Here is a 12,062-nt window from a genome sequence, read left to right on the forward strand (position 1 = left end):
GTGTGTGTGTGTGTGTGAGAGAGAGAGAGAGAGAGAGAGAGAGAGAGAGAGAGAGAGAGGTGCATGTGTACATGTTCACACATTGAGTACAGCATGCAGTTGCTATAGTATATATAGAGAGATCAGATGTCGAAGCGTATTTTGCATGAGACATATGTACAGGAAGGTGGGAAAATAAGACAGGTAAACAACAGTGCAGACTGGACTTAGTCTCAAAAAAAAAGTCCAAGGTGACCTTCTAAAATATCTTCAAAGATCCCATCACCCAGGTATTCAGGCATTTGTGTAACCACCTCTTTGGGTCAGTCTCTAATGCACACAGTACTGCAGAGGCAATGAGCTAGGGCTGCTGATATGAGGCCCCAGCATTTGCTGTTGGTTTTACTGAACTCTTCCTCTCTCTTTCTACTGATTCCCCCTCCTCTTCATTCTTAATCCCTCTTTCTGCCTGCTATCTATCCATCCCTCTCTCTGATGAGACCAAGCTTCTGTGTTGCAGGTTGCTTTTAACTTCAAGATGAACTTTGAGTGAAGACTGAATACTTGGGAGGGACTTAGAATTAAACAATCGATTTATATCACTCCAGTTATCAACCCACTGGAATGTGAGATAAAAAAATATTTGTTGCTTTAAGCCATTACATCCTGGAATAATTTGTTAGCAGAGAACAGACAATCAGTACAGTAATATCTTCATATTACTGCTTTTGCCAGACCCTTGCATGAGAAAGGAGAAATTAAGAGGAATGGAACACAGTTCCTGCTTTCAGAAGTGCAAGAGCTACTAGAACCCTGAGAATAATTACATACGTAAAGCTACAAGTATGAGCAAAGTCCAGAGGTGGTAGAAAGGATTCCTAGATAGTGAAGAGTCCCAGGACTTTGACGTATAGGTAAGAGTTAGGTAAGAAAATGGTGTAAACAGCCTAGCTTTGCACTGGTAAATAGCCTTGCAAGGATGATAAAGGATGGAAACAAGACCGTTGGGAACAGGAGTTAGGTTATCTGCTTCCACTCCCCTGACTAACCTGCAGGAAGCGGGAATCCTGGGCAGCGTTAGTCTGCTTTGTTTTTATTTGGTTGGTTGAACAATAATTAGTTGTTTCATCAACTAAGCTGGAGAGGAAGCAGGGAGTGTTGGGACTAATAGCACATGGGTCGTACCATACTGTCCTTCAGCTTTTTGTTTTAAAATTTGAAACACTATTAGATTGTGCATGCATAAAAATACACATTAATTCATGTTCAATAATAGTTATTGTTATATAATAAATTATCCTAAAACTTAGTGATTTCAAACAAAGCAGAAAAAAAAATCCCTAAAGGACCCACAGATTCTCATTTAATTTTAAGCTGAACATTCCTGGTTTAACATAACAAAAACATTTAATAATTAAGGGAAAATAAACTGAATAATAAATAAAACAAAATTTAGCCGGGTGTGGTGGCGCACGCCTTTAATCCCAGCACTCGGGAGGCGGAGGCAGGTGGATTTCTGAATTTGAGGCCATCCTGGTCTACAAAGTGAGTTCCAGGACAGCCAGGGCTACACAGAGAAACCCTGTCTCGAAAAACCAAAACCAAAACCAAAACCAAAACCAAAACCAAAAACAAAAACAAAAAACACAAAAAAACAAAAAAAAACAAAAACAAAATTTAATCGTCTGAAGATCGCAGACTCTTAGAATGCCTCAGCAGCTTAGGAAATCTTAGTCAAGAAGGTGGCTGGGGCTTCAGTCATCTGCAGACTTGAGACGGACCAAGCATCCACTTGCAAGATGTCCACCTGTGCTGTGACTCTTTTCTAATGCTTTCCACGGAGACTCTTCCGACAGCTGCTCCACATGGCACCCAACCTCCTCTCCCAGAACAAAGCAGTAGACTCAGAGAGTGGTTATGAATTGCTGGGGTTTACTCTAGACTCCTAAGTCGAAATGTCACTTCTACTTGTTAGAAGTGAGGGATATCAATGAATGTGACATAACAAATCATCTTAGAAAAATAAAAAATAAACCATCTTAAAATTAATACACATATAGGGATACCTGCATATGTGAATGTGGCAGTCAATAGCAGTCTGCCAGTGTGGTAGTTTCTGAGTAAGTATGTATGAATGAAATAGCTACACAGTGTGCAGAAGTTTTATCATTTACTATATAACAAATAGGGTCTACGATCTTAGTGAGTAAACAGAGACTGCAGGCAGGCTCGCTTGGGTTCGAATCTCATAGATAATCCAGGCAAAGTCAAAGCAGTCATTGATCAAGCCCAAACGCTTGTTTTCCCTATGTGTTACATGAGAATTACAGCGGACCCCAGACCTCAAAGAGAATGTTTGATTTCAGTGCAGAACTTTCCCCACTACTACAATAAAAACAGATCACCATTTTTTAAACATTCAGCATTCTTCCTTCTGAGTGTATTTCCCCCATATTTTCTGCTATTGCTTTACAGGCTCATGGTTGAAGCTTTAAGAATTCAGAAGCTCAGGGCTCAGCTCTGTGAATGCCCTCACTGCCATAGGGGTGTGCTTTCCACTGTAGTGAAAGCAGGGCAAAGCAGTCTGCTTGTGTTTTCATTATGGACTTCTAGCAGCATAGAGGCTGCTGCTAGCCAGCAAGATGACCGAGCAGATGTGATTAACCACTTGTCTGTTTCAACAATTAGCACTTATCCCTACAGATGCCTGCTTACAATGACTAATTAGATGAAACTTCTCAAAGCCTTTGGAATCACAGTTCTTTTGCTATACAGCTCTAAGTCTTCATTGAACACCACTTGGTTTTTTTCTAGCTCATTCTCTTTATAGAAATCAATATGGAAGTCAATAGGCTGTATGTACCTTTAATGGAAAGGAAATGAACCAAAACCTTGTCTTGCATGTTAAAAGAGTGATTAAAATTATTCTTTTACATTTAAAAATGACTATCTCTTATCTACCCAGGGAGTTGAGTGGGTCTTTTTTCTTTGTGTGTGTGTGTTTGGTTGGTTTATTTTTAGGGTATGCATGCATTTGTGTGTTTGCATATATGTGTGTGTGTGTGTGTGTGCGTGTGTGTATGCGTGTGTGAGTGTGTGTGTTTGTATGCGTGTGTGTGCTCCTGTGTGTGTGTGTTTCTGTGTGTGTAGAAGCATGTCCATGTGCAGCATGTGTATGAGGTCACAGTCAAACTCAACCTTCATTCTTCGGGCACTGCGCATCCTGTGTCTGTGACAAGATTTTTCATTAGCCTGGAATTCACTAAGTAGGCAAGGCTGGCTGGCCAGCAAGGCCCAGGGATCTCCCTGTCTCTGCATTTTTAGCACTGTGCCTTCTACCATGCTCAACACCCAACCTTTCTTTCACATGAGTTCTGGGAACTGAACTCTGGGTCATTGCATGTGGAAGGTTAGTAATTTACTAACAGACTGAGCTAGTGCCCCACATCCAAGCATAGATTCTTTGGGAGACTTAGGGGCTTAATGTCTGTGCTGAGGTGAGGATAGCTGATGGTCCTGCCAGCAGTTCCAGTTGGATTTCACTGCATCTAAAGTGAGTCTTCCTTTCTGAGGCACAGTCTGGGGGCTGGGCCTCGAGATAGCTTCTGACCCTACCACCAGCTTCCTGTGTCCTTTGCTCTTCCATGGCATTCAGTGTGCATCTGCAACGTTAAGATCTCCTCATAAAATAATTATCTGGAGGTTCTACAGACTCAAATAAGAAAAGGAGAAAATGAAACACAGCATCCTAGAGCTTCTTTAACCTCCAAATGTCAGACTGGATAAGATTTCTTCTGTAGCCATCAAGCAGCCTTGGTTCCAGACCATTCTCTTTGGAGAGAAGAGGACGTTAGGGGTTTACTTTTTGGCTTCCCGTGAATGACCATGTGCTTGAAAAGCCCTGTAAATTCCCGAAGACACGCTAGTTGAGGGTGAGTGGCAGGACAAGATATCTGTACACATGAAATTGGGTCTGTACCCCTGTCATTGTTTGTAACCACAGCATTGAGGCTCCTGAGGTATTGTTATTTAAGAAAAATTGGTGAAGACCAAGTTGTTTATATAGTGTCCAGTAAATATTGGCCTCAGAGAAAAAATTAGCCACAGCAAATTCCCTCTTGTCCATCCTGTCTCACTCCCAATATAGAGCAAGCATAAACACACGGGAGGTGAGATATAAAAAAAGCAGTCACTTGGAGAATTTATGTTGCTCTCATCTGTTGATTCAATAGATATTGAACACTGGTCTCTGAGTACTGAAGTCTTTGCATTTAGAAAGTAAAGAGTCAAAATTAGGAAATGACCCCATTCTACAAAACTCCTGACCAAACCCTAAATAAAATAAAAATAAAGGACAAAAATCAAATACTAGACAAAACAAATCATGACTTCTGTATTCAAAATACCAAGGAAGGATGAAATAAAAATACAAACTTTTCCCTAATGTGCTCTATAGCTATAATTGATTAAGAATTGGAAATGGGATTTTAGAGTAGTAGGTTATTTTTATGACATGGTTAGGACATATAAACTATTTCAAGAACAACTAAATGGACACTCGGTATTAATCTCATAGCCTAAGAACTAAACCACTATAAATCCAACTGAAGCCTCCTGTGTGTCCAGCCCCTTCATGCCCCCCTCTGGAGGAGCTACTGGCTTCATTTGTATTTGTCTTAGCATACATTTATTCTGCAGGGGCAAATCTAGCTCAATAATGAAATATGAAAGAAAAGTCATTTTGTAGACTACCATGTCATAGGAACAAGCCAACAGTGAAGAAGTCTAATGGGGACTGAGAATTAGAATCTTGTTTGAAAATTTCCACAACTTACAAAGAGTACTTTGTTTTGTACATCAGCATCCAACATGTATGTGACAGTTTTGTCAAAATGCTTTTGAGTTGCAGATGGTAGATGCCTATTTGGAATTCAAGTTTGAGGATATAAAAAAGAATGATCCTGGGCTAGAAGGTGTTGCTTCTCTTTTGTCTATTTTGGTCTGTGTACTGATAATTTTTCTTCTATGTTGGCTTCTGCCATACCAAAGGTATTCATAGTGCTATCAGACTGAGGATATATATTGCACTGAAGGTCCTGAGATCATTATATAATCAATATACAAACCAGTCTTTCTAAAGCATTACAGATCATTTTGGACAAGATTTCCCAACCTTGTCATCTTCATTAGTTTAGAACCCACTTCCCAGCGCTGGTGTTCCACTTGATTTTACTTGTGGAAAAAAAAACAAACAAAAACAAACAAACAAACAAACAAAAAAAACAAAACTTCATTGCATGGATTGTCCTGAGAGAGGATGAAACCATTGTGTTAGTATTCTCTGAACATGTTGGCCAAACTAAAATGCATGATGTATGTATGTATGTATGTATGTATAATAAAAGTCATGCAAGCTTTCCTAGAACAAAAGTTTTCATAGAGAAACCATACCTCAAACATAATATATATAAAATATTAATCCATATGCACCATACTATGTATTGTGCTTTATGTGTTAGAATAACACTCAGAAAATTTGAATTTTGGTAAGCCATAAAATCTTTTTACACAGGTCCTTTAATTTTTTTTAGTATACTTAACCTAAATATCATTGTTTATCCACAATTTCAATTTAGGTGAGAATCCTCTATTTTATCTGGAAAACTTAAATAACTTCTATGAATACATGTCTTCTCCTTCTCAGTCCTTGGGTATGGAAGGATGCGGCCCAGGTGCAGTTAATTACTTTGAGCCATGCTTATTAAACAGAGCTGACAGATGACAGTGACACAGGCAGTCAACAAAGGAAGATATGAGTAGGGAGATGCAAGGTCCCCACTCCAGAACGCTAGGTCTCGCAGACCTTCCAGTGAGTGGAGTTTTTCTGATCAGTGTTTTCCCCCCTCATTTTTCTACATCAAAGATAAGAACATGAGTTCTGATAGCCACCACCAGGAGTAGTTTTATTCTGATGCCCACCAACATGTGTAATTTTATTATCTTTTTAACATGACAAAATAAAATCTAATAGCATGAAGCAATAAAAACCTATCACATCAAAATTGTACGGGCAACCCAACAGGAGGAAAAGAGTCCTATGAGCAGCAACAAAAGTCAGGAACACACTTGATCTCATAGTCAAGAGTTCCATAACCCTACTAAGCTGATAGCTATAATATATACTTGGAGGACCTGATATATAGACCCAAGTAGGTCCTGTGCTTGCTGCCTCAGTCTCTGTGAGCTCATAAGGTCCTTGCTTTGTTGATTCAGAGGGCCTTGTTCTCCTTCTGTCCTCCATTCCCTCTGACTCTTACAGTCTTTCCACGTCCGCTTCTCTGTGATTCCCTGAGCTCAGGGAGGAGGGATTTGATGGGGTCCTCCTATATAGACACTGGCTCTCCAAGTAATGTCTGGCTGTGGGTCTTTGCACTTGTTCCCATCTGCTGCTGGAGAAAGCCTCTCTGATGATGACTGGACAAGGCATTGATCTATGAGTACAGAGGACTCCCATTAGAAATAATTTTATTGATACTTTTTTGATAAGTTGTGTTTGGCTTTACTCTAGGTCTCGGGTTATCTGGTCTCTGGTCGTTGGTCACTCAAGTGGCGTCAGGTATGGGTTCCTTCTCATGGAGGAGAACTTCAAGCCAAACCAGAGATTGGTTGCCTAATCCCACAAGTCCTGTGCCACCATTTCCCTAGCATATTTTGCAAGCAGGACAGAATGTAGGTCAAAGTTTTTGTGGCTGGGCTGGTTTCCATGGTTTCCATGTTTCTTACTTGTTAGCCTGCACCAAAGGACTAGAACATATGGGTGAAGGCTCAATGTAGGCACCAGCACAACTTCTCCATACTCAATGATTGTGGGCGTTGTCCTGAGCAATGGGACTCCACTGTTAGTGCTATCAGTTTATGGAGATCATCCCTGTGTCTTAGCATCAGCCTGGGTTGTTTGAGGATCTCCCTGGGGCTCACTGGCCAACAACTCAATTGAGCATAACCAAGCCCTGCCACTGGAAGCCTCACCTGGTGACAAGAGATGCCAACTGAGATGTCATTTACCTATTACTAGGAGTCCTCATCAGGATCAACTTCTAAGATTCTGGGAAGTTTTCATTACACTAGGTTTCCTCATTATCTCCCAAATGTTCCCCAATTCTATCTGCCTCTCCATGCACTCTCTCCCTCCACCCTAGCCCCCTCCCCCTGATTTACCCCACTCCTGTCCCCATCATCCCCCAGTTCACTCACAAAATCTGTTCAATTTCCCTACCGTGGGGAGATCCATGTGTATCTATCCTCTCTGGATCTGTGGATTATAGCTTGTTCCTTATTTATTTAATGGTTAACATCAACATATAAAGAAATCCATACAATATTTATCTTTCTTGGTTGGATTACTTCACTTAGAATGATTTTTTTCTAGTTACACTCACTAACCTGCAAATTTCATAATGTCATTGTTTTCAACAGCTGTGTAGTACTCGATTGTGTAAATGTAGCACATTTTCTTTATTCTGTCAAATAACATCTTGGTGGTTTCTAGTTTCTGGCTATTATGAATAAAGCTGCAATGAACATGGTTGAGCAAGTATCCTTGTGGTTATATGGAGTGTCCTTGGTGTATATGCCCAAGAATGATAACTAGATCTTGAGGTAGGTCAATTCCCAATTTTCTGATGTTAGCCATGTTAGTTTCCAAAGTGACTGTACCTGTTTGCACTCCCACCAGCAATGAAGGAGTGTTTCTTTTGTTCCACATCCTTGCCAGCATGAGCTATCTCTTATGTTATTAATTTTAGCCATTCTGACAGTTGTAAGATGGAATCTCAAAGCAGTTTTGATTTAGATTTCCAAAATCTGTAAAGAATTGTGTTGGAATTTTGATGGGGATTTCATTGAATCTGTAGATTGCTTTTGGTAGGATGGCCATTTTTTACTATGTTAATCCTACTGACCCATGAGCATGAGAGCATCTTTCCATCTTCTGATATCTCCTTCAATTTCTTTCTTCAAAGACTTGAAGTTTTGTCATACAAGTCTTTCACTTGTTTGGTTAAGGTTAACCCCAAGATATTTTGTATTATTTGGGACTATTGTTTCCCTAATTTCTTTTTCAGTCTGTTTGTCATTTTTAAGAAGATAATCTTGTATGCAGCTACTTTGCTGAATGTTTTTATGAGCTGTAGGAGTTTCCCTGGTTGAATTTTTAAAGTCACTTATATATACTATCATATAATTTTCGAATGATACCTTGACTTCTTCATTTAAGATTTGTATCCCCTTGGTCTCCTTCAGTTGTCTTATTGATCTAGCTAAAACTTTAAGTACTGTGTTGAATAGATAGGAAGATGGTGGATACTCTCATCTTGTTCCAGATTTTAGAGGAATTGCTTGGAATTTCTTTCCCTCTAATTTGATGCTATCTATAGGCTTGTTCTAAATTGTCGTTATTATGTTTAAGTATATCTCTCCCTTGTATATTTATTCTCTCCAGTACTTTTCATCATGAAGAGATGTTGAATCTTGTCAAAGGTCTGCACCTAATGAGATGATCGTGTAGAATTTTCTTTCAGTTTGTCTATTTGGTGGATTACATTTACAGATCTCTGTATATTGAACTATCCCTGAATCTCTGGAATGATTGTAGTGCTGGATGGTTTTTAAATGTGGTAGTGGTTTGCAAGTATTTTATTGAGGATTTTTATATCTATGTGTATAAGAGAATTTGATTTATAATTTTATTTCTTTGTTGGGTTCTATGTGGTTTGGGTATCAGAATAACTGTGACCTCATAAAATAAATTGGGCAATGCTCCTTTTGTTTCTGTTTTGTGGAATAATTTGAAGAATATTGCCATTAACTCTTCTTTGAAAGTCTGGTAGAATTGTATCCTAAAATCATTTGGTTCTGGGATTTTTTTAGTTGGGAGACTTTTAATGAATGTTTCTATTTCCTCAGGAGTTATAGGACTATTCAATTTTTTTTATCCTATCTTGATTAATTTTGGTAAGTGGTGTGGGTATTCTGTCTAAACTCCACCCCCACAGTTCCTGGCACAGCCAGGTAAGCTCCTCCCCACAGTTACTTAGCAACAGCTAGGTAGGCTTGGCCCAGTATAAAAGGGGCTGCTTGACCTCTCCTCTCTTAAGCTCTTGCCTATTTCTTGCCTCTTGTCCCCTTGCTCTCCCTCCCTCCCCATTCCTTTTCTTTCTCTCTCCATGTGGTCATGGCCAGCCTCTACTTCTCTTCTCTCTCCTTCTCTCAGCCTTTCTTTGCCTCTACTACTCTCTTAACTCCCTTACCCATGCCCTGAATAAACTCTATTCTATACTATATCAATGTGTGTCTGGTCCCACAAGGGGAAGAGATGCCTTGGCATGGGCCTGCTGAGGTACCCCCTTCCCCCACACCTCACTAGAGCATATTCTTACAGTTCTTTCTCTTTTTATAGTCACAACAAGTGGTACCTATTGAGAAAAGTACTTATTTCTTTTAGATTTTCCAATTTGGTGGAGTACAGCCTTTTAAAATATGTCCTTCTGATTCTCTAGATTTTGTTGGTGTCTGTTGTTATGCCCCCTTTCATTTCTGATTTTGTTAATTTATATATTCTCTCTTTGTCTTTTTAGTTACTTTGCATAGGGGTTTGTCTATCTTGTTGATTTTCTCAAAGAACCAACTCTTTGTTTAATTGAGTCTTTGTTTCTATTTATTGATTTCAGATCTGAGTTTTATTTCTTGTTCCCTTTGGGTGTGATTAATTTTTATTGCTTTAGAGCTTTCAACTGTGCTGTTAAGTTGCTAGCATAAGATCACTTTAAAAAAAATATAGGTAGTTAATGCTATGAATTTCCCTCTCAAAACTTCTTTAGTTGTGTCGCATAAATTTGGGGATATTCTATATTCATTTCATTGAATTCTAGAAAGATATTTATTTCTCTCTTTATTTCTGTCTTGACCCATTTTCATTCATTAGAGAGTTGTTTAGTTTCCATGAGTTTGTAAGCTTTGCATTGTTTCTATTGTTGCTGATATCCAACTTTAATATGTGGTGATCTAATAGGATGCTGAAGTTATTTTGAGTTTCTTGTATCTTGTTGAAACTTGCTTTGTGTTTGAGTATATGGTCAATTTTGGAGAAAGTTCTATGAGATGCAAAGAAGGTATATTATTTTGTGTTTGGGTGAAATAGTCCATAAATATCTATTAGGTCTTTTGGTTTATAACATCTGTTAGCTTCAGTATTTCACTCTGTACTTTGTCTACATAACCTGTCCATTGATGAGAGTGGGATATTGAAGAAGTGGTATACTTTATGTATAGGAGGGTTAATATGTGACTTAGGCTATGGTAGTATTGCTTCTACAAACTTGGGTACCCCTGTATTTCAGCCATACACTTTAAGAATTGAAATGTCATCCTGGTGGATTTTTTCCTTTGATTATCATGTAGTGTCCTTACCCATTTCATTTGATTAGTTCTTGTTTGAGGTCTACTTTTATTAGATATTAATATGGCTGTATCATCAGCTTGCTTCTTAAAGTCTGTTTGCTTGGGGTCTATTTTCCTAATCCTTTACCTCATGGTAATGTCTGTCCTTGATGTTGAGGTGTGGTTTTTGCATGCAGCAGAAGGATGGATCCTGTTTTTGCATCCAGTTTCGTAGTCTCTGTCTTTTTATTGGGGAATTGAGACCATTGATATTGAGAGATATTAATGACCAATGATTGTTGATTCCTGATATTTGTTTGTTGTTGATGGTGGTAATGATGTGTGTGTTTGTGTGTGTTTCCCTTTTGTTTTTACTGGTGTGAGATTATATATTTCCTGTGTTCTCATGGTGACAGATAACCTCTTTAGATTAATGCTTTCCTTCTAGTATCTTCTGTAGGGCTAGATTTATATATAAATATTGTTTAAATTTGACTTTATCATTGAATCTCTTCTTTTTTTTTTTCTATCTCAGTAACTGAGAATATTTCAGTGTATAGTAGACTGGGCTAGTATCTGTGGTTTTTAGAGTTTACAGCACATCTGTCCAGGCCCTTCTGGCTTTTAGAGTCTCCACTGAGAAGTCAGGTAAAATTCTAATAGAATAGTTCTGCCTTTATATATTTCTTGGTAACTTTTTGCAGCTTTTAATATTCTTTCCTTGTTCTTTATGTTCAGTGTTTTGATTATTATGTGGTGAGGGGGCTTTCTTTTCTGATTTTTTTTTTTTTTTGGTATTTTGTATGCTTTTGTACCTGTATAAACATCTCCTTTTTTAGATTAGAAAATTTTTTCTTCTATGATTTTGTGAAAATATTTTCTGGGCCTTTGAGCTGGGAATTTACTCCTTCCTCTATTCCTATTATTCTTAGATTTTGACTTTTCATACTGTCCTGGATTTCCAGGATGATTTTTTTTTTATATCTATACTTTTTTGTTTATTTCTTACATTTCTTGCTAGGTAAAAGACAATCTGAAAGGTAGAATACTGTATGATTTCAAATGTATGGCATTATAGACACTTGTCAGCACCCACAGATTATTTAGCACAAGCAATGAGTTCTATACTATAGTCAATAATATATCAGTGCTGGCTAGACAGTGTGGTACAGGTATGTAAATCCCAACACTTAGGAAGACCACCACAAGTTTCTGGTCTCCTAGATTTTCCAGGTCAACTATAGTTTCTACATCATAAAGCTTTACTCAAAAAGAAAAAAAAATATTAAAAATATACGTTTTGCTTGGTAATTTGAAACTGCTCCCCATCCCCTCCAAAAAAAATCTATGAAAAAATAAAAGTATAGCAAAACAAACCCACTAAAACAAAATCATTTCTCAGATAGCTAAGCATTTAGCAAATCCAAAACAAGACCATGAGGCTATGGCAAGATGGTAGGTTTTAGGAAGGTGTCATTAGATAGATGGCTGCTGATTTGTCGGCAGATTGTCCTCTCTGCTGGAAAAGACAGGAGCAGGGGCTTCTGAAGACTGATGTCCAGGTTTTTTAGCCATTATAGAGAACATAGAATGTTTTTCTTTGCTTCTTCCCTTCCCTTCAGATCAGAGTAAAACCTTGATATTGC

The 12,062-nt window shown here is 38.3% G+C and overlaps 1 pseudogene; it reads right to left on the reverse strand.

The window, feature by feature from the left end:
• The window catches only part of LOC110312001, a 22,567-nt pseudogene extending 15,054 nt beyond the window's left edge, over nucleotides 1-7,513 (reverse strand).
• Between the last annotated feature and the right edge of the window lie 4,549 nt (nucleotides 7,514-12,062).

This window comes from Mus caroli, chromosome 16 (assembly GCF_900094665.2).
Source record: "Mus caroli chromosome 16, CAROLI_EIJ_v1.1, whole genome shotgun sequence".
Taxonomy (NCBI): Eukaryota; Metazoa; Chordata; class Mammalia; order Rodentia; family Muridae; genus Mus; species Mus caroli.